Source organism: Sciurus vulgaris, assembly GCF_902686455.1.
Source record: "Sciurus vulgaris genome assembly, chromosome: 19".
Taxonomy (NCBI): domain Eukaryota; kingdom Metazoa; phylum Chordata; class Mammalia; order Rodentia; family Sciuridae; genus Sciurus; species Sciurus vulgaris.
The window spans coordinates 21536662-21559345 of record NC_136480.1 but is presented as its reverse complement, the minus strand read 5'-3'; the positions used below and the strand labels follow the sequence as shown (position 1 = coordinate 21559345).

Sequence of the window (22684 nt, the reverse complement as noted above, 5' to 3'; positions counted from 1 at the left end):
GGAGTTGGCAGCAGAACCACGTGCTGCAGGGACTCCGACTCCACCGGGGGGCTGGGCGGGGAGGACCCCAGGGTGTCGGCAGGCCTGAGAGCAGGAGGGCCCCAGCACACACGCAGGGTGCCCTGCGGCTGCCCCCCTGCTTCTGTCTGGATGACTTTTCCACCTCCGCCCAAGCCCAGCACACAGCTGGCTCCTGCACCCCTTCCCCTTCTGCCACCCCCAGCCGGCCCTTGACCCTGTCCCCTCCGTGCATTCACAGCATAATCGGCACCCCTCCCGGGCCCTGGCCCCGTGACCCGCATTCTTCTCTCTCTAGAAGCTTCCTTTTCCTGTCCCTCCCAGACTCAATCTGCTCCTATTCCACAGGGTCCCCTGGCTGCAGCCCCACCTAGCAGGGCAAGGTCGGGGCTGGGGCTGGGGCTGGGGCTGGCGCTGGCGCCCGGGCAGTGGTTTCCAAGGGCTTGGGTCCGGCTCACAGGGTGCCTGCAGCAGTAGAGACCCGGGATCAGGAGCACAGGGGGCTTTCCACAGCCCACCCGCCCACACGGCCCCCGAAGCAGAACTCTGACGAGCATCGCGGTTCACGTCGGAGCGCCAGTGTGGAGCTCTGAAGTCTAGCCCTCAACCAGCTTGACACTTAACTCTGACAGGAAATGTGAAGATGCTAAAAAAAAAAAAAAAAAAAAAAAAAGGCCTGATTTGTTGGCTGGGGCGCTTTCTCTGCAATGCTTCCAAGGATGTTCCAGAGCCTGCCCTTTAAGTCAACAAAATAACTGTTTTGCACAATCCAAAGGGTCGCACGCCCTGATCAGCTTGTGCCTGCACTGGTCTCATGGGATCCTCAGGTGTTCAAAAAAAGAACTAGCAATTTGAGCAAACTGCTTTATTCCCTCCCCATGTTAAAAGGGCCAATCGGTGACGGCGGCAGATGTCTGTGTAAGACTTCCACCATCCGAGAGTGAAAGTCAAGTCCAAACTCCAGAGAGGAGGGCCCCGAAGAAAGCCCAGCGGGTCAGCCTGAATGGGCTGCAGCTTTCATTATTATTTTTAAAACTATAAAATCAAGTAGTCGGTGCCAGACCTTTGACGTCTCCCTTTTTTCGTACACACAGACATTCTCCGTGTCCCTCGGAAGGGAGCAGTGTCCCATGCCTGTCACCCTCACGCACAGGCTGCCCATCAGGGAAGCAGCTTTATGAGTCCCACCACGACCCGGGGACACAGAGACCCCGGCACGCTCAGCATCCGGCACACACAGCAGAGAGCAGGCGGCAGCGGAGCTGGGATGATGCCTGGTCACCAGAGGGGAAGGTCGGCACACCGAGATAAAATTGCAGTTAAAAACGCACACCGCGTACAAACAAGGAAAAACGGGTTCTCGGGGTTGTTTCCCTCCCTGGTGAGCGAGTTCTCGGGGGCTGCCTGTGGCCCGCACACCTGCCGCCCGCCCTCCCGCCACTGCGGGCCGGGCCAGGCCCGGAGAGCCGTGTCTCCCCACGGGCTGGCGTGTGGTGTGCTCGCGCCGCCGGCAGGGAAGTCAGGCGTGTGCCCTCCGCATACCTCCGCCGTCCCTGGATGTCACAGCAACGCTTAGATGCCATCAGCCCAGATCCACACATGCAAAAACCCAAGCTCCCCGCCCGGCTTAAATTTGCTATTATTTATCTTCACCCGCCCCAAGTTTACCTTCTGAAAATCACCCCAAGACGTGTTTCGACCACACAGTACTTTTTAAGACAAAAACGCATCACAGCGTATTTCTTAGGTGAGAGTCTGCAGCCAGACTTGAAGATCCAGGACAAGGACGCCTGTAAGACGTGCCACTCAGAAGTGGCACCTGCAGAACGTGAAGGGCAGGAAGGGGAGGCTGGTGGCTGGTTCTAAAGCCTCAGCCTTGGCCCCCGTCCTCAGGAGGGTGGCTCCAGGAGACCCTCCTCCATGCTCTCTGCGGGACTCCACCTACGAGCACCTCACACCGCACCTCCTCAGAGCTGCTGGGCTCACCCCCAACCACCCCAGAACAGGAGCCCAGGCCCAGCAGGTGCCCAGGTCCGGAATTTAAAATGTCCTGACGTGTGCACAGCGGGTTTATGCAAACTAAAGAAACACAAAAGCACTATCAGGTGCCACCAGCACCCCGTCAGGTACCCCAATCTATGAATGCTCAGGTCCCAGGTACAAAACGCCATGGTATTCGCACAGGACCCAGGACACCCTCCAGAGCACTTTACGTCTTCTCTAGAAGACGTTCAATACTGGAGACAACGTCAATGATGGGCAGGTAGCTGCTACACCGTGTCATTCAGGGAACAAGGACACAGGACGGTCCGTACTGCACGTGTTCTGCGGGAACACAGCCATGGCAGGTCCATCTGCAGGTGTGGACTCTGTGGGTGTGGGGGGCTCCCCACGTATCCTTCGTAGACACTCATGCCAGTAAATAGTGACGTCAGGAGATGAAGGTGGACCTCAGGAGAGGGATGCCGTGTGTGTGCGTGTGCGTGTGCATGCGTGTGTGCACTCGCGGTGCAGGGCACTGGGCCCACCTTGAGCACTGTGATCAGAGGGGGCTTCTTTAATCACGCATGCTGTGCTTCTTAGTGTAGGGGTGCGCGTGACTACATGCCCACTGGTGTACCCCTGGGTGGTGAAGGGGACGGCTGCCCACACACATGCACACAGGCACATCCAGTGACCTGGACAGTTGTCTCACTCACCAAGGGGCCAGGGACCCTGAACAATCTAAAACCCTTAACCTACAGGCCAGGTGGCTGAACAATCCTGGAGTGTCTTGGTGCCCCGCTCTGTTTACCCGGTTTCCTCCTGACAGGCGCCTGGGTTTCTACTTCAAGTTCACTGTCTCAAGAGACCACAGGCAAACCCTCAGGGAAGATCGACATGTGTTGAACCACTCGTAGCCCTGCGATTGGGTGGTCTGCGGGGCCTTCTGCAGAACAGCTATTCCAAACAGCAGCAAAAGCTCATGCCCAGCAGGAATCACCACAAGCGTGCCCAACGCACACATGCACGCGTGCACGGTGGATTTCAGGTAGGTCGCTTCTCTCTTACGAGCTTAAATTTAGGAACAGGCTTTAAACCAACAAAACACATAAGACACAGAGAAAAAGAAAAATGAAACCCTCCGCAGAGAAGAAAACCCCTTCGTCCCACAATTTAAAGACCATTTCTGGACTCTGACCCCCAGGGCCTGTGGAGAGCCACCCAGGAGTCTACAACACTGCAGGGGACCATCCCCGACGTCCACTCTTGCTCTGGGTTCTTCTAGACCTCAGAAACCACAGTCTCCTCACCAGCAACCGCCTGCCCATCAAGAAGATGGTTCCCCCGAGGGCAACGGTACCACCCAGGTCCCCACGCTGAGGACTGAATCACAGAAGCAGCTTGGAGGAACCAGGCTCAGCCAGGCCAGCCACCGGACAATCAGGGATTGTCAGGCAGGCCTGGGTAGGTCACTATGCGGAGGACCGTGGGCCCAAGGACCGGGTGCGGGACACGCCAGCCTTTGCGGACTCTACCGTCCCCATTTCAATGACCTCGTCCCGTCACTGTGACGCCCTCTCTAAAATCAGAAATCCCAGATTCATGAAAGGCCATCGTCATCTAACGCCATGCACTCATGAAACCCTACCAACTGACGGGCACCACCCTCGGGATGCCAAAGAGGAAAGCGGCGCAGTCCACTTCACGGCCCGACGGTGTGAAACCAGCCGCACCCAAAGCCACACCCTGAAGGCCTCCTCAGGGACGCAGGCGACACCAGGGCCCAGGTCCTGCAGCAGTGAGGACAAACAGCGTCATCAGGTCACAGGAGCGGGACTCTGATGCCCACTGAAGCACAGGGAACCAAGGGCTAGGCCCCTCATCCACCAAAGCAGCTCTGGACAAAGCCTCCCTACCGGCCAGGCGAGCGGCACGTGCACACACAACCCCGCCTGAGCCTGGAGCCCAGGGCAGAGGACCTGGGCCGAGGACAACAGGGGCAAGACTGGCATCACGTTCTGAAAGCAGGGGCCTGGCGTTGCAGTCTTCAGCCTCCTGGATGCCCAAGGCCATTTCTAGGACTGTACGGAAAGGAAAGGTGGAGCCCACGCAGGGGCAGAGGGCCAGGGCCAGGAGCAGCCTGCACCGGGCACACCCAAGTCACCGGGCATGGCACAGGCCTAGGCCAGGGCAGCCGGGAACAGGATCCAGCTCACGACGCCAGGTCCCCTGGTCGGGCCCACCGAGCCACTACAGACACCCACCAGTGGCTCCTCGGTCCTCTCTCAGCCCAGAGGGCAGAGGCGCCCACGCAGGACCTGGGATCGCCATCTGCTCGCGGTCGGCCTGCAGGCCTGTGGGAATGAAAACGGGAAAAAGGAAGCCCAGCTGGACAGGAAGAGGCTGCCGCTCCAACTGGGGCAGAGGAGGCCCGGGGAAGAGGAGCCGCGCCCAGGGACAGCCCGCCCAGCCCGCCACAGGGGAGACCTGCAGAGGGGAGCACCAGGCAGGGCGCGGAGGCCTGGCGGGAGGCAGAAGATGGAAATGAACTCCAACCCTAAGGCGACTTCTCTCCATTAGAAAGTGTCTCTGCCATCTCTATGAAAATAATGGCATAACAATCAACAGAACATCAGAACCGTTGATTACTTGCAGAGCAAGCTGTGGACCTGCCGGGCTCAGCTGGGCACGGGAGCCAGGGTGATGTGGGAACACTGAGGCTCCTTGAGGACAGTGCTGCCCGGTGGCCGCACCCCTTTACACAGCGTGGCTGAAGGAAGGAGCAGATGAGGCCCGGGCCACAGTCCTCGCTTGCTGGCAGCCCCCACGCATCTGAACTCCATGGCCCGAAAGAACCACACCTTTGCATTACTTTTTAAAAACGTGAACCCGCAAGATGAGTCCCATTTCCCGTATCTACCGGCCGCCGAGAGCAGCCTGCTGGGGCCCGGGCCACGCATCCCATTATCTCTGCTGGCTTCCTCCATCCAGCGCAGAGGCACGCCCGGCTCACAGAAGCACCGGCATCCTGGCCCGGGAGGGGTCTCCACCTCTGGCCCCTTCCCCAGGCCCCCTCCGTGGACTAACTCTGATCTCCAAATATTGAGACTGTTCCTCCCTGGGGTCTTGGGACCCCTCGCTCACACACCCAGCATTGATGGCCAAGAGCTAGCCCTGCTCACGAGGCTTTGTAGGCCCGTCTGCAAATAGAATTACATGGATTTAGGGAGGTTTCAGTCTAATTTGGTAAAGAAAAAAAATTTTTTTTAAAAAAAAGCAGTCTCCATAGATACCAGATTTTCAACGTATTGCTTCCTGCTCTCCTGTTCCCTTACCCTGAGAATGTCACGGCGGGAGAGGGTGTTTACAGTAAATGACAGCAGAAGGGCTGAGCAGCCCACCACCCTGCCACACCTGCGCAGGGCCCTGGAGCTGCAGAAGGCGGTGGCGCCACGGGCTCTCCCTCCAGGGCCCAGCCCCGGGGGCTGCAGCTGGGCCTGCCACCTGTCACCAGAGAGAAGCCCAGCTTGATGCTTGGCGGCACATACTGCCCTCGCTGCCTCAGAAAAGCTGCAGGCAGGTGGTGGATGGACCACGCAGGCGGCACACAGGTAGAGGGGAGGCCAGGCCTCCTGTACTGCCAAAGGACTCAGACAACCTGACCGGGCCACGGCAGCCCAGGTCCTGGGCACCACGCAGTCACAGGGGTCGGACTGTCCACGGGCTGGCTCAGAAATCTGCGCAGTGGGTCGGAGGGCAGCTGTGGACTGGTTCTGAAGAGTTCTGTTGTTCTAGCCCAGAGGGAGGGAGGCGGGGAATCAGGGGTAACTATGCGGTCACAAGGACCCTCCAGGAGGGCTGAAGCGTCCAGGGGACAGACAATTCCATTCCCCCGCAAAGAAAGGGAAAGAGCACCTCAGAAGCAGCAGCCAAATTCCCACAGGGGCCGACGAACCCGCCTCTGCAGATAAGTCACAGAAACTGGCAGCAGGGGTTCCAAGAGGGCCATTCACAAGAGCCAAAAGGTGGATGCAATCCAGGCGCCCACGGAAGAAAGAATGGAAAATCAAAACGTGTTCATCCTGCATGCTCACAACAGAGTAGTATTCAGCCCTGAACAGGAGGCAAGTTCAGCACCTGATCCAGCATGGACCCGCCTTGCGGACACCGTGCCAAGTAAAATCAGCCAGGCACAAGATAAATACTGTGACTCCTCACCCGTGAGGTCTCTGGAGCACCCGGTTCACTTGTCTATCGAACAGTGGTTGCCAGGGTCTTGAGGGAAGAGGGAGGGAAACCTGCTGTCTAATGAGTGGAAAGCTCCCTTTTGGGCAAGAAGAAAAAAAATCTCTGGACTTTGTGCAACAATGTGAAACACTTCATGCTATTGAACCATCTGCATTCAAATGGTTAAAATGATACATTTTGTTATGTGTATTTTATAACTAGAAATTAAAAATAGTGGCAGAGTAGAGTGCTTGCCTGACACACACAGGGTTAGGGTTTCATCTCCAGAACTGTGGAGGAGAGAGCGAGGCGAGAGAGAAAGAGAAAGAGAGAGAGAGAGAGAAAGGAAAAGGGGAGGAGGGAGGGACGTGCTAGGAAGCCTCTGCTTAGAGATGACAGTGCGGACGTAGCCTGGTTGATCATTTCTCATAGGGATCAATAATTCTGCCGCTCATGGCCCGACTCCCTGTAAGCACCGTGATCTGGACGGGTCCTCCTGGTGGGATGGCTTTCCCGCGGGGACACCTGAGGCGTCAGAAGGCAGTTGGAGAGGTTGTGCTATGACAGACTGTGCAGCCTCGTGGGGCAGAGACCAGGGGTGCTGCTACCCGGCCCGTGATGCACAGCACAGCCCTGCGGTGAACTTCCCGGACCCCGCTGAGGGCAGCAGCAGGCGAGGAGACCATCTGGACAGGCCCAGGCTGAGCCACCAGGGTGCCCCGTGGGCTCTGCTGCCCCCTGACGGGAATGTGGCAGAGCAGGGGCAGCAGCAGGCCAGGCCCAGGGCTGCCTGCTCAAAGCCAGGCTCTGAGGAGTGGCCCTGCCCCGGCCAAGTGTCACTGACACCCGGGAGAGGCGAGGGCCGGTGCCCCTGGGGGTCCCACTGAGCCCCTTAGTGTGCTGGCAGCTTGAGGACCCAAACCCAGGGGAACCGTGGAAGAATTCTCGGACTCAGGAGGCATTCAGGGGGACAGACTTTACTTCTTAACGGCTGCTGTCCCTTGTCCATCATGTGGGTCTGTGACCTGCGTAGACAGGGCCTCCACAACTCAGTTCCTCTGTCACCTTCCTCCCCAGTCCCAATTCAGAAGTCACTCCTAGGGACTCTGAAGAGTTCTCGCACTGGACACCTCAGGAGGCAGAGGCACCCCAGCGATCACCTCTACCTTTAACGCTCGCCTTCCCCTTGAGCCCCTGGAACTCCTGCTCATGCTTCAGAACCTTGCCTGAGCTCAGTGCACTAGTTCCATGAAGCATTCCCACGGGTCCCAGGTGCCCAGGACTTCTCCATCCTTCTTCACCAGTTCCACACTGGGACGTCCAACTTTTCTCTGTTGTCCTGAGGACTGAACTTTTCTCTGTTGTCCTGAGGACTGACCTCAGAGGTAGCACATCCCCAGCCCTTTCTATATTTATTTAGAGACAAGGCCTTGCGGAGTTGCTGGGGCTGACTTTGACCTTGCAGTCCTCCTGCCTCAGCCTCCTGAGCTCCTAGGGTTACAGGTATGTGCCACCACACCTGGCTCAACATCCTGGTACTTGAGAGAGACCTCTCCATGGGAGCTCCTTGACTCAGGGACTGTATCCCTCTGTGGATACACTTTGTATATTACAACAGATCCCCAAAGGGAGGTCAAAGCAAGCCTGCACCCTGTGCCTACGCTGCGAATAAAACCCAGGGCTACAAATAATCCACCACTTCCAGCACCTTTCACAGGGAAGACTTCAGAAGTCCAGAACACTCCTGCTCATTAAGAGACCAAGGAAAACACAGGCCAAGGAGCGATCAGGAGACACTGAGAATCTCCGTGGAGTGTGAAGATGTCCAGGGATCCCCAGAGCACCTGCAGGAGGAGGGGTGGTCGCAGCAGGTGCCCCCAGCGCAGCGGGGCCCCCGGGCAAAGGCAGGGTGCCCAGGTCTGCCTGCGTGGGCCAGCCGCCAGACTTTGAGGAGCTGGGACCCAGCCTTCCTCTGCGCCCGGTTTGGTTTCACTATCTACTGGTTTCACTATCTGCCTGGCCCGCAGCCACTCAAAAGGTCAGGATTCACCGAAGATCCAGGTCAAGGGCACAGGATGGTCAGGAGGACCGACTAAGGCAGGGACTCTTGGGAAGGATGCCTCGGGCTGCTGGCCCGGGAGCCTGGAGGGCGCCCTCCAGGCTCTGAGTCCCCAGGAACCAATCCTGCAGGGCTGCCCCGCGGGCATGCGCCGGGCAAGGCCACGCCCCGGCCGCAGGTGGGGGCTCAGCCACCCCGGCCCCTGCCTCCAGGTCCCAGGGGCTGCCAGCCAGCAGGAGGCCTGGCTGCGGGGCTGAAGGAGGGGCGAGCTGCTGCGGGGGCCTTGCTGACCCCACATGCCTCCCTGTGCTTCTCCTGTGAAGGACAAGCACCCGCCACGTAGGCCAGGGAAGGACAGAGACCATTTCTCCAGGGCCCCACCTCAGGGCTGCTGATGACCAAGAAGGCACCAGGACAACCTGGGCTGTGCCCCTTTCATCCCGCCCAGCTCCACACGGCCCCCTCCTGCAGGTGGGCACCAGGCCGGCCACGCAGGGGCTGCTGCCCGCCCGGCGCTCTGCCTGGGCCCCGAGCCCCGACTGCGCCCCAGACGCCCAGCACAGCTGCAGCAGGCGCTCGTGCCCACCGACCAACAGCGCCGACCACCGCCGCAGCACGCGTCCTCGGCCTACTTCCTTGTCTTAAATGCCTAATGATCATGGCCCTGAGCACCGGGAAGCCGGCCCTCCCTCCCGCCTGCCACCTTGCCCCCCCCCCCCCCCCCCCCCCGCTGCGTGCCCAAAGCCCTCCAAGCACAGACAGGTTACGTGGAGCACAGGCCGCCAACAATCAGGATTTTTTTTTTTTTTTTTTTTGGAGAAATGATCAAACCCGGGGGTGGGGACAGAACTTCCTGCAAGAAACCGCATCCTGAACAAGCATCGCCACCGCTCACTGTAAATAAATACTCTCTCCTGCAGCACTTCCGTCAACTGTCGGGCCCTGGCTCCAGTCGCCTTTCAAGTCCAAACAGGAAAGGGGAGGGAAGAGAGTGAGATGGCAGATAGGAGGTTTAATTTGCTTCTCGCTGCGGTTTCCACTGGTGGGGCGCTTCCAATTCAGCAGGGCTGCCAGCCGCCTGGAATTGCTCCTGGACCCGCGTCTTCCTGTTAACCTCCGCACCCTGTGAGGACGGCCGGCCCCGCGCGGGCCTACCCAGGGCCAGGGCCGCAGGAGCGCATCTCCTTCCCTCATCAGATAAGCCCCGCTAGGGCCTGCTGCAGACAGCGCGCCCCGAGTCCGCCAGGGATGCTGGGAACGGGCTCTGCTGCGACTTAACCCAGGGGTGGCAGGGGCGGGAGGCTCAGCCTTGAGGACCGAGGGTGGAGGGTTCAGGAGGGAAATAAGGCAGTGACCTCAATTTTCAGGAAAAGGAGTGGAGGGATATGCTTCTCGGAGTGCAGCGTGCAGGGTGGCCAGGGCTACAGAGGAGATGGTTCATTTCCATAACATCAATGGCAGCCATGTCTCAAGCAGGGACAGTGGGCAGGTATGACATGCCTCCTCACCTCTCATGGTACCTGGGTGGCAGGTCCCAGAAGCTCTGTGTTACTGATGAGGAAACTCAGTTTGGTAGAACCGCAGGAATACACATTGGTTGACAAACGTAAGTAGCAAAATTAAGGACTCGAAGCATGCCTAAAGGAGGGTTGTCATGAACAGCTGGGAACGATGTGCACTGCACGACGCCAGTACGCATACATTGCTAGCAATGTAAATGACAGTGTCTACTATCTTGCTGAGCAGAAGTTCATGTTTCAGGCATGGAATACACTGCCTCTGAAGTCTCTGAAAAATAAAAATGACTTCAATCCAAAGTGATTCTCAAGAAATTGTGAGTTTCTTAAGTAGCCTGAAATCTACAACATTCAACAAAGTCCGTTTGCCCTTTGCTGAGGGTCATTCTGGTCTAACTCCCCTCTGGCTCTGACTCCCCATTGTCTCTGTGTTGTGGGCTGAAGCCCCGAGTCTTTTTCGAGACATGGCTGAGAAGCCCGCTCTCTGGTTCATTACTGGTGGTTGATAAAGGTCTAGGGCACAGAAGAGGTACACAGCCAAGGGCTGATCAATGGATTCAGGCTTTCGACGCAAGACACCTGGTTGCCACAGGGAAGGCGCCCCTGGAGAGACAGGGCTCTGCCGCCGGAGCCTGGCTCTGCACGAGCTGCTGTCACTGGTGGGCACCCTGATTTGTTTAATAACCACGGAAACGCAGGCTGAGACTCGGTGGTGGGAGCAGCCCCCGGCTGCAGACTGAAGGTACATGACGTGTCCTTGGCAGCCCCGGAGGAAGCAGGGAGGGGAAGGAGCGGGGAAGAGCGTGTTTGGGAACGAAGGAGTGGGTGAAGTCTCGTAAACCCTCCGCAGACAGGACGTGCCCCGGAAGCCTCTGCCTCCAGCAGGCGGCCAGAGGGGAGCTTCCCTGCGGCACAGCAGGGGCGAAGCCTGAGACTGAGCTGCCCGACCAGGGGCGGCCACACACTGGAAAAAAAATTAGATTAATAAGACTAAAAACGAAGCATTACGTGGAGCAGGAAAATGTCATTAAAACGCTGTCACGTCTCGGAGGTTCCTATGAAGTCATGTTCTTACAATTCACTCGTAAGAATTTAAAGACAAAATTATATGCCTCTTAATTCTCCGAAGAGTGTGTTTTCCTGTGGATCCCATTGTTCAGAGGGATGTGCAGCTTCCAGAAAGTTCAAGTCATTTAAATGATTAAAAAAAAAATAACTGGCATATTCTAGAACCGGAGCTGCATGTTCCTGGGTGGGATTGACCGTCAACGCGGCCGTGCCCACCCACTGGTGGACACCGGGACTCCTCCCGCAGGACCTGCCTCCCCTCTGAGCCACAAACCCAGATCCCGGGGGACCAGAGAGGTAGGAGCCCTGGGTGAACAGAACAGGCAGGAACCAAGCCCGAGCAGCGGGACAGACCCCTAAGTGCACAGCCCCACGGACGGGGGCCAGGGACCGCACACCTTCCAGAACCAGCCTGCACAGGAGACCCAGTAAGGAGTCACCCATCAGAGCATCCATTAGACGCCAGAGGACACGCGCGCTGGTCTGACCGTCTCTGCCCGGATCCAGGCAGACACCAGTATGATTCGCGGGTAGCCACCACATGACCAGGCCCTGTGCACCCAACACTGTCCCAGAGAGCTTCCCACCAGTGAGACCCACTTAACCCAAGTCAGGGAGGTCACCCTGGGGCAGGGCCGGGACTGAGGCTATGGTTTAGCTATGAAGGATCCCCCGAGGCCAGTGAGTCGGAGGCCTGGTCACTAGCCCACAGCACCACTGGGCAGGGGCAGAACCTTCCAGCAGTCCAGCCCCGTGGGAAGAAGTGAGGTCATGGGTGTGGCCATGGATCACCAGGACTCCAGCCCCCTGGTCTGCTTCCTGGCCTCTTCTGTCCACTGTCCCCCGATGACACTTTCATGCTACAGGCCCAGGCCCAGACCTCCGGGACTGCCGCCCAGGTGACCCCGTTGGTCCTGAAGTTATCTAGGCATTCTGTGCGGAGAGGGAGGGCTGCCCAAGTCCACCAGCAGCTGGACGTCGGGTCAGATCCTAATGCAGCTGCTCCGTTGGAGGGGCCCGCAGCGTGGCTCGTGATGTCCCGGGACAACCTCCCCTGCTGTCCCCCCTTGCTCCTGCAGGGGTGAAAGCATTCAGGCACACACAGGAGCAGGAGGACAGGCCACGCTGGGGTTCCGTACCCGTTGGGGCACCCCGGGAAGCAGAACCAGCGTCTGAGGATGTGGGGTCTTTGCCCTGGCTTGATCCACCTTGAGAACTCACCAGGGTGGGAGGTGGACACCGTCCCTCTCTGCTCCATCCCACCCAAGATCACAGAGAAATCTCCTCACTTTAGAATCAGCCAGAGACAAGTGCGGACACGTTCTGAGAGAAGAACCCCAAGTGACTCATTCTTCTAGTTTGCTCAAACGGATTTCAGCTTTTAGGAAAGAGGCCTCATTCACAGACACCACACACCAGGCAGCGCCAGACCTCACGGAACCCGCCAAGAGCGGTGGCTCCAGACATACCCTGCCCAGGAACGTGTCACCAGCTTGGGGAGGGAACCCGGTGCAGAAACAGGCTCCTTCTGAGACTGCCTGCGCAGTGACCGCAGGCACCTGCTGGTCTGCAAGACAGCTCCATCCTGCTGCCCCCTCAGGCTTTTAGACGCCTCTGAATATCTTCCCTCTGTACAAAACCCTGCGGGATCCCATGTGCAGGAGCTCAGTCTGGACACTGATGCACTGGTGGCTTTGCACGTGAAGGCTACTGATGTGGATGATCTAAGCAACCCCTAAGAGGAAGATCCCCACTCCCCTCGTCCGGCAGACTGCACCACGGCAGCGTCCATAGGCAGCTCATGCAAGCTGGCCAAGGTTTCCGCAGAGAAGCAGCTCTCTGGAGTCCGGAGCACTGGCCTGGGATTAGACTCTACCCTTTCTGACCTATGAACCTGGGCAAATAACTCAATTTCCCCAAGCAGCAATTCCCTCATCTGTAAACCAGTGGGTAATAAAGGAGGCTGCCAGATTGAGTTTCCCTGAGGACCACGTGGGAAGGACTCAGAGACAGCCCTTCCCGAGATGCCCCTTGCCACCGGAGGTGGCTGCAGGGTCCATCAGAAGCAAAGGTCATTTACGTCCACTGCTTGACCATCCGGAGCTGAGGTGCCAGTTGTAAACTCCTCTGCTTTGAAGGCTAAGTTACCACTTCCACGATCTCAGAGCCAAATCGCTGCCAAGCGCTAATCCTTCAAAACCTGCTTTGCAAACTGGGAGCTGGTACTGCTGGCACACGCCTCCTGCGGAGGGCCCTCGCCTGTGCTCGGCTTAACAAGGTGCAGAGCAAAGTTTGCTAGCTAACGTCAGGCCTCCGCTCCAGTAGGATCAAAGGAGGAAGCATGTCGTGACCAGACCCGACCAAAACGAGGCAACACGGCCTTTCCGTTCAGGAAGACAGAGTGCCTGCCAATCTAGGGAAGCTGCATGGAGACAGGGATCGAAGGGGCTGCACAATGACACGCGTAAATGTGGGTATGAAGCACAGGGCAGGCTACAGAAGGAGCAGAAGGGGACTGTGCTGTGCTGGGCTCAAGGGCCTCTCTCTTCCTAATGCAGAAAGGGAGGGGTCCACGTAAGCGGAGGCAGCAGGGCACTGGGCTGCAAAATTGAACGCCACGCCTGCTCTCGGGCCACGTGGGTTCAAGGGAAGCACCCGGGAGCGGATGCCTCCCTCCTTCCATCTGCACCGCAGGCTCCTCGCCCGCCTCGCCCGCGCCTGGTGCGAAACGGAGAAGGAAAGGAAACGTAATTCCCATGCCCTACTGTACGGTGCCGCCACAAGAGGTAAGCCAGACAGGTAGCGGCGCTGCTCATAGCTCCTTTAAAGACCAGAGTTTCATGGCAGGGAGCAGCCCAGGCAAAGGACAATTTCCCAGAATCGTGCCAAGTTCAAAGGCAGCTCTTTGCCACTTTGTGACCATTTCCTTCCATCAACCCCCAACAACCTTCCCATCCTCTCCCACACCAATTAGGGTCATTCCACAAACAGCAGGAAATCCCATCCACAGAGAGCTTGTTTTGCCCGCCTCGCCCTAAGGGGGAGTGGGACACAGCTAGACGTGGTCACTTACTGACTGTGTCGTCCAGCCACCGGAATCGAGGACCCATTTTACTTCTCAGATGCTGCGTGCAAAGGAATCATTGTCTGATTTGGTAAAGATTCACAGGTTTTTAGAAAAACTAAACAATAACAAAGTGTAATCAAACACAGTCTACCACGAGGTACAGAATCAGAGGTAAGGGAAAGGCTCACATGTCCCAGAGAGGGGACTTCAGTCCCTGCTGGGCATTTGTTTCCCAACAGATCAACAAATCAAGCATTAGGAGGACAGGGGCTTTTAAACACCCAAGTCCTCCATGACCCAGCTGTCCTCTCTGAAGTTTCTGGCTTTCACCCCCAAAGCCTCATTTACAAGTAAACATGTTTCTAAGCACAAGAAGCAAGTGGGGACCATGGAAAGTCCCATTGGCGCTGGAGTCCGTGTGTCCAGGTCCTCATTCAGCTCTCCAGCAGAACCATGTGGGCTGGAAATGCTGAACCCACAACTCACACTGAAAAAATGGCGGATGCATCCTCCTCTGCCAGGCGGGGCTTGGACGTCTTACTGTGATCCAAGGGACGCCCTGCAGGACCAGGGTCAGGAGAGAGGGGCAGAGAGCAACCGCACCTTCCCCATGCTCTGTATGACGGGACAGCAGAACCCCAGCTCGTGGCCCTAGACGGTCCCTGTCGAAGGCCACAGCACGGCCACACAGAGTCTCGGGTTCTGTACGCACGGCAAGCTGGGAGGCAGGCATCGCGCGGGGAGCGGGGCCACCTGGCCAGGTCCTGTTCCGAGCACGACAGCTCCTCTCCCTCACGGATGGGCCCGGCCGCCCAGTGTCCCTTCCAAACACAACCGCCGGGCATCCGAGAAGCTCCTGTCTAAACACCGCAAAATTCAATTTCTTGAGGGAATCCGTGACATGTGTGTTTATTCTCTACAGAGAGGGAACGATAAACACTTTTGTGAAATATTCTTTTGTTTTGTCTTTGAAGACCTAATTACACACAGCGAGGCAAGAAGTGATTCTCCCCTCCTGGCCACGTTTGGGGTTTTGGGCACCTCCATTTCACGTCCCCCGACACCCTTCCCAATAATCCGTCCACTTGATATTGGAAAGCCTCACATGAATAAAACTTTATAGCACGACAGGCGTTTAGCCTGCCACTGACATCCCTGGCCTGTTCAATTCTGCAATTCAATCAAAATCAAATCTCAAAATCCTCTTGTCGGCCGGCACTGCTTTCATATGCCGGAGCCTTGTGTCAGGATAACTGCATCCAATCTTCCCCCCAAGCAGCGCTTATATTGTTTTATTACAGTTCAATGAGTGGAGTTGGAAATTACACACAGCTGCCTGCTACCGCACTTGGGCTGGTTACGCATGGACACAAGGATTGCCCACCCGGCCTGAAATCATTCACTTACTGGCTGGCCAGAAAGACTGAGCTCGCCTTTGTATGGAAGAACATCCTGTCTGCTGGATCTAAAGAGGGGGATGTTAACAGATCAGCGCTTTATAAAAGGATCCTGGAAGCCCAATGAAATGCAGCTCGCGTGTGCTTGATGTCAAGCATGTGGCCGGAGCACATAAAAGTCAAGACGAACCTGAGCGCGCCCCGTGGGCTCAGCAAGCTCGCGGAGGAAGATGAAGAGGTCGGAGGAAGAGATGTCTTTGGGAATTTTTATGTGTTTTCAACGATGAGGCTTCGTTTAAATGGGTCCTTTAAATATACCCAATAATCCTTTCATTGAAACAAAAAGATAAAACACGGAGCCAATTAAATGCAATTTAACCTGATGAAAGATGCAGCAATTAAAACACCAGTAGTTTTAAAATGCTCTGATAAGCCAGCGAGAGGCAGAGAGCGTAATTTGGATATGGGGACGACACACCGGCCACTATTTTCAAAAACAAAGAGAGGAGAGGAACAGGCCTTGGAGCCATAGGGAAGGCAAACTGGACCTTGTTCAGGCAGCTGTTAAATGACCCAGGCATTACCAAACAGGGGGCGGGGGAATCGCCGACGCCCCAAATGATAACACAGGCGTCAACTCAGGCTGCCCTGGAAGGGCTGCCACCTCTGCAGGCGCCCTGGCACTGCCCTCCAAGGAAAAAGAACCGCACCTCTCCCTGTGCCAAAGCCAACCTGGGCAGGTGGCCATGCACCTCTCCCTGGGGTAGAAGCCAGTGTCCACTGGGTAGCGATGTACGTGCAACAACTGTGAAACTGCCACCGGCAAAGGCCCTAAAGCTGATACCCTCGGAGCCCCAAAGGCGAATTGATGTCCGTTCCCAATATCCGCCCCGGTAGTTCTTCAAACAGCTTCATCAAGGGGGACTCCAAAGGGAACGTGAAACGCTCCCGGGTGCAGAATCCCCCCACACACTACAGAAACCAGCCTCAGGGACCACTTAACCTTTGCGCGGGCGGGAAGGCAGGCCGGTATTCCGCGGCACCCGCCCTGCAGGTCCACGCAGAGAATCCCTGACGAGGACGTCTCACTTTTGACAGCATGGCAGATGCACAGAGCCGGTGAGCAGGGTGGAGACGGCCCGCAGCAGACACGACAGCGGACGAGTTTCCTGTTGTGGCCATATTCTCCCGGGGTAAGTGATGAGGTCCAGGCCTGCTGACCCACCCCGGGCTCCTGTTCTATCTTAATGTCGGCCAGGCCTGGACCTGGAGGGCGAGGCGTGCACTCTGAAGGTGGACCCTGCTCTGGCCAAGACCTGTCGGGTGCATGGTCACGGGGCAGGGGTGCCTTCCTCCCTCCCAAGCAGTGAAATGCGACTGTTGGACAGTTTTTCAATTGCTGAAAAAATCAGCTGGAGCTCCCAGAAAGTGGAAATGCATTGCACAGACTGGCCTGCTCCCTTTCCTCCCCCCCCTCCACGGGTGAAATGAACACGCCTCCGAGGAGTTTCAAGAACAAGTGTACCGCTTACAAGAGCCACTCCACGCCCCGGCATCTCGAGAACACACCAGAGTACCCGGCAACGGGCTCAAGGCCCTGGGGCCCCCTAAATAGCGCCTGTGCTTTTGGGTCTCTACTCCCCGCCACCTTACCACTTCCTTCAACCCGTGTGGCCCCGTCACAACGGGGGTTTGAGCCCCTTGGAATACAGGCTACTCAAGCCACTTCCAGGACCACAGCCCCACATCCCCACCCAGCCGGTGAGCTCTGCGCCAGCATCAGCTCATGTTCCCACGAGGCCGACTTCTGACGTCCTAAGGAAAGCGAATAAGGACATAGCTGCTCCACCATAGATGCCCAGATCAGTCCCAAGATTGGACACCAAAAGAAAGCAGCCCCCCAAAAAAAACCCGCTCACTCTCCCAACCCCACTCCATGATGCTCGCTGTGCTCAAGAGTCACCGGTTGAAAACATGGATTATGAGATGCTCTTTCCAGGCTGAGTGACATGTGCCAATGGGTATTCTGAGTTCTGGTTGCCTTGGTTATCTTGACAGCCCGAGTAGATTCACGGTGTGACTCAGGCTGCCCACAGCTGAATCAAGGGGTGGGACACAGAAGGATTTCAACATGGCACAAGGAACACCAGGTGCCCACAGGCTCCTGAGGTCACTGTTCAACAAACAAAACCACCTCCAAGGGCACACCCAGGGATCCTGCCTAAGCCTCCGAGATGATCAATGGCGTCTTTCAGGTCTAGAACCCCACTCCCGCTGAGGAGATAATTTTGGGGCCCTCCCCAAAATGCCAACAGTCTTTAGTTGGGCCCACTGGCCACACCCCTCCAGCAGACAGCCCGCCTGTCAAGGGGGCACACGGAACACACCATGCTTCAACAGCAACCCCCCAGGGTCCCCAAACCAAAATAAAGAACAAAATACAGCTGGGCACGTGGCTGCACACCTGTAATCCCAGCAGCTCAGGAGGCTGAGGCAGGAGGACCACAAGTGCAAAGCCAGCCTCAGCAACTTAGCAAGATCCTGAGCAACTCGGCGAGAGCCTGTCTCTAAATAAAAAATCAAAAGGGCTGGGATGTGGCTCAGTGGTTAAGTGCCCCCAGGTTCAACTGCTGGTACCAAAATAAATAAATATATAAAATAAAAAATATATATATAAGGTTTTTAAGGAAAGACTCCTCATCCCTTTTCACACAGAGACACTGTCCTGAAACCTCACCGGGAACCAGACACCTGGGCCGGAGCCAGCAGAGCAAGCTCAAAGGGGCTGTGATCTTCGAAACAGCCAGCATGACGTTCTTTATTTCCACCAGACCACCTGTCTGCCATCCAATGCTTGAGCCAGTGTTGATAGTGCAGCAAGAAAATCCTGAGCCAGACTGGGGGGACTTCTGCACCCCTCCACGTCGGCCCTCTCCACTGACCTGGAACTTACAGACACACTGGCTCAGCTTCAGTACGCGGCTGCAGGGAAAGAGTCCCGGAGGCCCTGCATCCGGCTGAGAGAAGCGGCCTCCTACAGGACACAGGGCACCGGGGCCACGGGGGCCAAGTCAGGGAGAGTCATTGTGTCTCCCAGCCTGAGAAGCACCGCGGGTATTTTCATTTTTGTGAAAACGTTCCTTGACGTTCACAGATGTGGTCACACACCCAAGCAGGAACCAAGAAGAGGGAGGCCGGGCCTCAACCATGAACCACAGAAGAAGCTCCCAAACAGCTGCTTCCCAATTCACTCTTCATTTTCAAAGACTGCAATAGAGGCCATTCGGCCAGCTGCATGCACATCACGAGGCCACTGCCAAGGACGCAGGGCCCTGCCCCACCCGAGACCCACTGAGTGAGACCCTGCCATGTGACCAGAGCCACCGCGGTGGTCACTACACACACCGAGCCCACCCCAGAAGGCTGCACTGCAGGTGCTTCAGATGGTGGCCCTGCAAGGAGAAGCCCCAACTTCCAGAACACACGGCAATGTCTACGTTATGTCTGGACAAGAACCATGAGATGCGTTTCTCAGAAAAATGCAGATTCAGGGCCCTATCTCAGACCCACTGAATCAGAATTCCCGGCACCTGCAGTCCTGGGGTCCACTGCACTTTGAGAACCACTAAGCACCTTCAAAGGGGCATCTCCTCTGCCCTGTGTTCATGGGGTGGCTCCAAAGGATTGCTAAATGCATTAACATGCCGTAACCCTATAACCCGCAAAAACTTCAAAAAGTGCACGTCCCCAGAGTGGGTGGGTCAGAGAGCTGTTCTGCAGTTCTTGTGAGTGACAGGTCTCTCTTTACAGTCCGATTTTGAAGAGGAAATGTGTGCATTATTAGTGAGGCATACACACGTCAGCACTGAAGACTGCACAGAAAACTAGCAGCCGGGGGACCGTCTGCCCAGCACGGCTGCCCCGAGAAATGCACATCCCTAGGCACAGACGCCTTCACACAAACAGACCAGCTGAGGAAGCAAGTGCCGTGCTTAAATCTAATATTCACTTTGTCTGGGACCAAACCAACTAATTTAACAAGCAGCAATAAATAATCCGTTACATGTGAGCTTTCAGGCACTAAATACCCTTCCCTTTTAATTAAAGAAAACTTGAAAACTAGCTCTCCAAGGGATCCTAAATAACTCACTTAAATGTTTAAGAAAACACCGCGTTAGATACAATCTGGGTAAAACTAATGACGAAAACTCAAAAGTCGGGTGGGGAGGAATTTCCAAGAATCACTAATTGCCATGTGAGAGAGAGAGAAGGGCTGGGCTCTCTCACGTCATGCTTTTAGAGGAAGCAGAAGTCTAAAAGGTTTCTGTCGCCGTGACGGGAGCTAAAATACTGTGCAGGATCACACGCGCGACGCTTCCATGTCCCCGAAGCAGCTGCCTGGAAAAGCAGAGCTCTCGGTGCGAGTTACAGGTGGCCGTCTGCCGGAGCCATCGCGGTCCTGGGATGGCTTCACCTGCCGCTGCGGATCTGCAGGAATGTGCGAGAAGGACTTAAGGAACTCCACCTTTTCCCTCTCCATTTCAAGCGGTCGTTCTCAGCGACTTACTTAAACTTGACTACAATTTGACGAGGTGAATGGCGCAGTGAAGCAGGCCTCCAGGTAAGGCGCCAGGACCCACAGCGCAGGGCCAGAGGCCAGGCCCGTCTGGGGGAGAGGGGTGGACGGCGTCCCCAGTCCACCAAGGTGCGGGCTTGCTTCAGGGCGGAGCGTGTGGGCAGCTGGCGCCACCAAGAAGGACAGAGAGGACCGGACCCACAGAAGCCTGGCGAGACAGGAAATCTGAAGACACTGTTTCTGAAGTGTAAATACGGTTTTCGGTCACTTTCATTATCATAGAAGCAAAGGAGCGCCGTTCAATGAAGGGTGCTGGCCTTTCTGCTGAGCGTGCATTTTTCAGCACGTGAGAGTGAGTTTGCAACATACGGAGCTGATGTCTTACGGAGGAGTTGTTCTCGTCAGAATACCAACCAAAACTGCTTTCAAGGGCTGCTCTTAACCCCCGGTCCTCCCCGACCCAGGGAGGTGAAGGAGACTGCTCACTCCTGTGTGCCCCGGGTTTGGGAGTGGGGCCGATGCCTTTGTCTTTCTTGCATTCCTTTCTTCTCTGGAAGACAGGGAGAGGGACAGCTGCTACCTCACCAAGATACTGTCAGTCACCCAATTACACAGGGCCTGAAATACGGTAAGTGCTAAATGCACGAAGGATTTTTGTTATTAACAACAGAATAATCCTACTCTCAAATCAACCCATGGATAACAGTCCTTTTTTTTTCTTTTTTCCTGTGATAAACTTGTGTCAACTTACTATCAGTGACTTTATTCTTAAAGAAAGAGAGTCTGTGGGTTATTGCTCAAGAAAATGCCCCATATGAAAAAGACTGCCCTGGTCACTTATCCCAGAAGCATGGCACTTAAAGAACGGAAAGCAGAATCTGAAGACCTGGTTCTCATCCTAGACAAGGTGGGCGTAAGAGAAAGCCGGCAGGGAGCGGGGCTGCAGACGCAGGCCCACAGGGGCAATGCACGTGGCCGTCATGCCTGCAGACGTCTTTGTAGATTCCCACCAAGAAACTTTAAAAGGAAAAAAGAAGCATCCAGAAACCCACAGAAAGCAGGGTAAAAGTTACAGTGCTATTATTTTGCACAACATAATAATCTACTTATATATCAATACAATTTTTAAATATTTAAATTCAATAAAATACAAGCCAAAAAAGACAGCCTGATATATCCACACATGCTGGACTCAAGCAAGTCCACACCAGTGCTGGACACATACACTTTCAGAACATCTACGGAAATCATGACTAGTTTATTTTAATGCAATTTCATTATCAATCCATGTGGTCCATTTATCTATCAAAAATCACACATTTTCTCCTCTGCCTGGTCCAGACACCAAATATCCTCCGTAATCACGACAGAGACAGAGATCCACGTCCCCTGGGACGGAACCTCCGTCTCCACCCTCATAAACAAAAGCCACAACTTTGTCCAAGTGGAAGCCTAGGGTCCTTCCTGAGTGCACAAGGGCAAGGGGGCGTTGCGTCAGAAGTGCTTCCACAAACTGGGGTGCTGTGCGTGTCCCCCTCAGGACGTCTTAGCGTCCAGCCTCACCTCTGAGCCCTGTGGGGTCTCGCAGGCACACAAACACCAGGAGCCAACGGCTCAGCGCACTGAGTGAAATGAAGCCGTCTGCCTGACATGCTCCTTCCCGGCCGCGGCAGGGGCGCCTGGGCAGTGTGCTGTCACTGGTGCTTGCTGGCGGGTTCGCCCGACCCAAGTCCCAGGCAGCCCTCCCCCGCCCTGCTTCCCAGCCCCAGCTCGGTGCCGCGCAGGATGGCAGGGCTGCTGCAGGATCCTCGCAGCACATCTAAACCAGTATTGGCTACGACGCCAGCATCACGCGCCAATTTCAGGAAAATGAGAGTTCAGCCCTTTTTTCCTCTCCATTTTCGTAATCTCAGGGAAGCACAACTGTTCCAGAAACCAGCTCCCCTACCAGTCGGATATTTGCGCTAAACCTCACTAAAGGGCTTGCTATTACAAGGCTGTCTCACTGACACGGGAGGACGGTGCTGGGAGCTCCATGGAGCGTGCGGCGCCCCAGCACTCAGATGCTGCCCCTCCAGAAAGATGCGGCCCAGATTATTTTCGTGTGCTTATCTGAGCAGAACGCCAACATTTTTGTTTAATGCCATGCAAATCTCAAAAAAGAGCTTAACCAGGAAGGCAGCATGCAGGCAAACACGGGGCGCTCACACATGTCACATGCACGCACCTGTCAAACGGTGGAGAACCGGCCTGGGTCAGAACCCAAAGCCCAGACAAACATCAGGTCAGCGAAATGTTGTTTGTTTGTCTGTTTGTTTAATATTGCAAGACAACGTCATATCCCAATTCAAGATGAGGTGGACTACTCTCCCTTTTAACTCCGATTTACAAAATAGGTATGCAAGGAAGGCAACAGCACAGAGCATTCACCTCCCTGTTTAAGCGAATAATATGGAAGACCCACTCTACGTCTTTATTCACATGAAAATACCTTCCCCAGCATCTATCCCCTTAGCCGTAGAAACCCCACCCCGTATGGAACACAAGCGTCAAGCAATCTCTTGCAATGGACCATTTTACTTATTCTGCAATTTCTTACCCAAATTACACAGGTATAATTATTTTGACACTATAATGAAAAGAAAATGGGATTTGGGCACCGCAGGTTTATCTAATAACACTATTTCTTGCCAGACTTCACAGCATTGACAGTCACAAAGAGCCCTGTCCATTCCAATAGGAAATATTTGATTTTACTGTAGGAACATTATT

At 55.7% G+C, this 22684-nt stretch overlaps 1 protein-coding gene across 12 annotated transcripts in view; it reads right to left on the bottom strand.

Annotated features, from left to right (window-relative positions):
* The window catches only part of FOXP1 (forkhead box P1), a 515936-nt gene that overhangs the window by 391247 nt on the left and 102005 nt on the right, over positions 1–22684 (bottom strand). Inside the window, exon 1 of one of the 12 annotated variants that reach the window (XM_079122638.1) lies at positions 4266–4521. The exons of the other annotated variants lie outside the window; for them this stretch is intronic. The gene's annotated coding sequence lies outside the window, so the exon portion shown is untranslated. Of the gene's footprint in view, positions 1–4265; positions 4522–22684 lie in introns of those variants that run through there. 12 annotated transcript variants of the gene reach the window in all.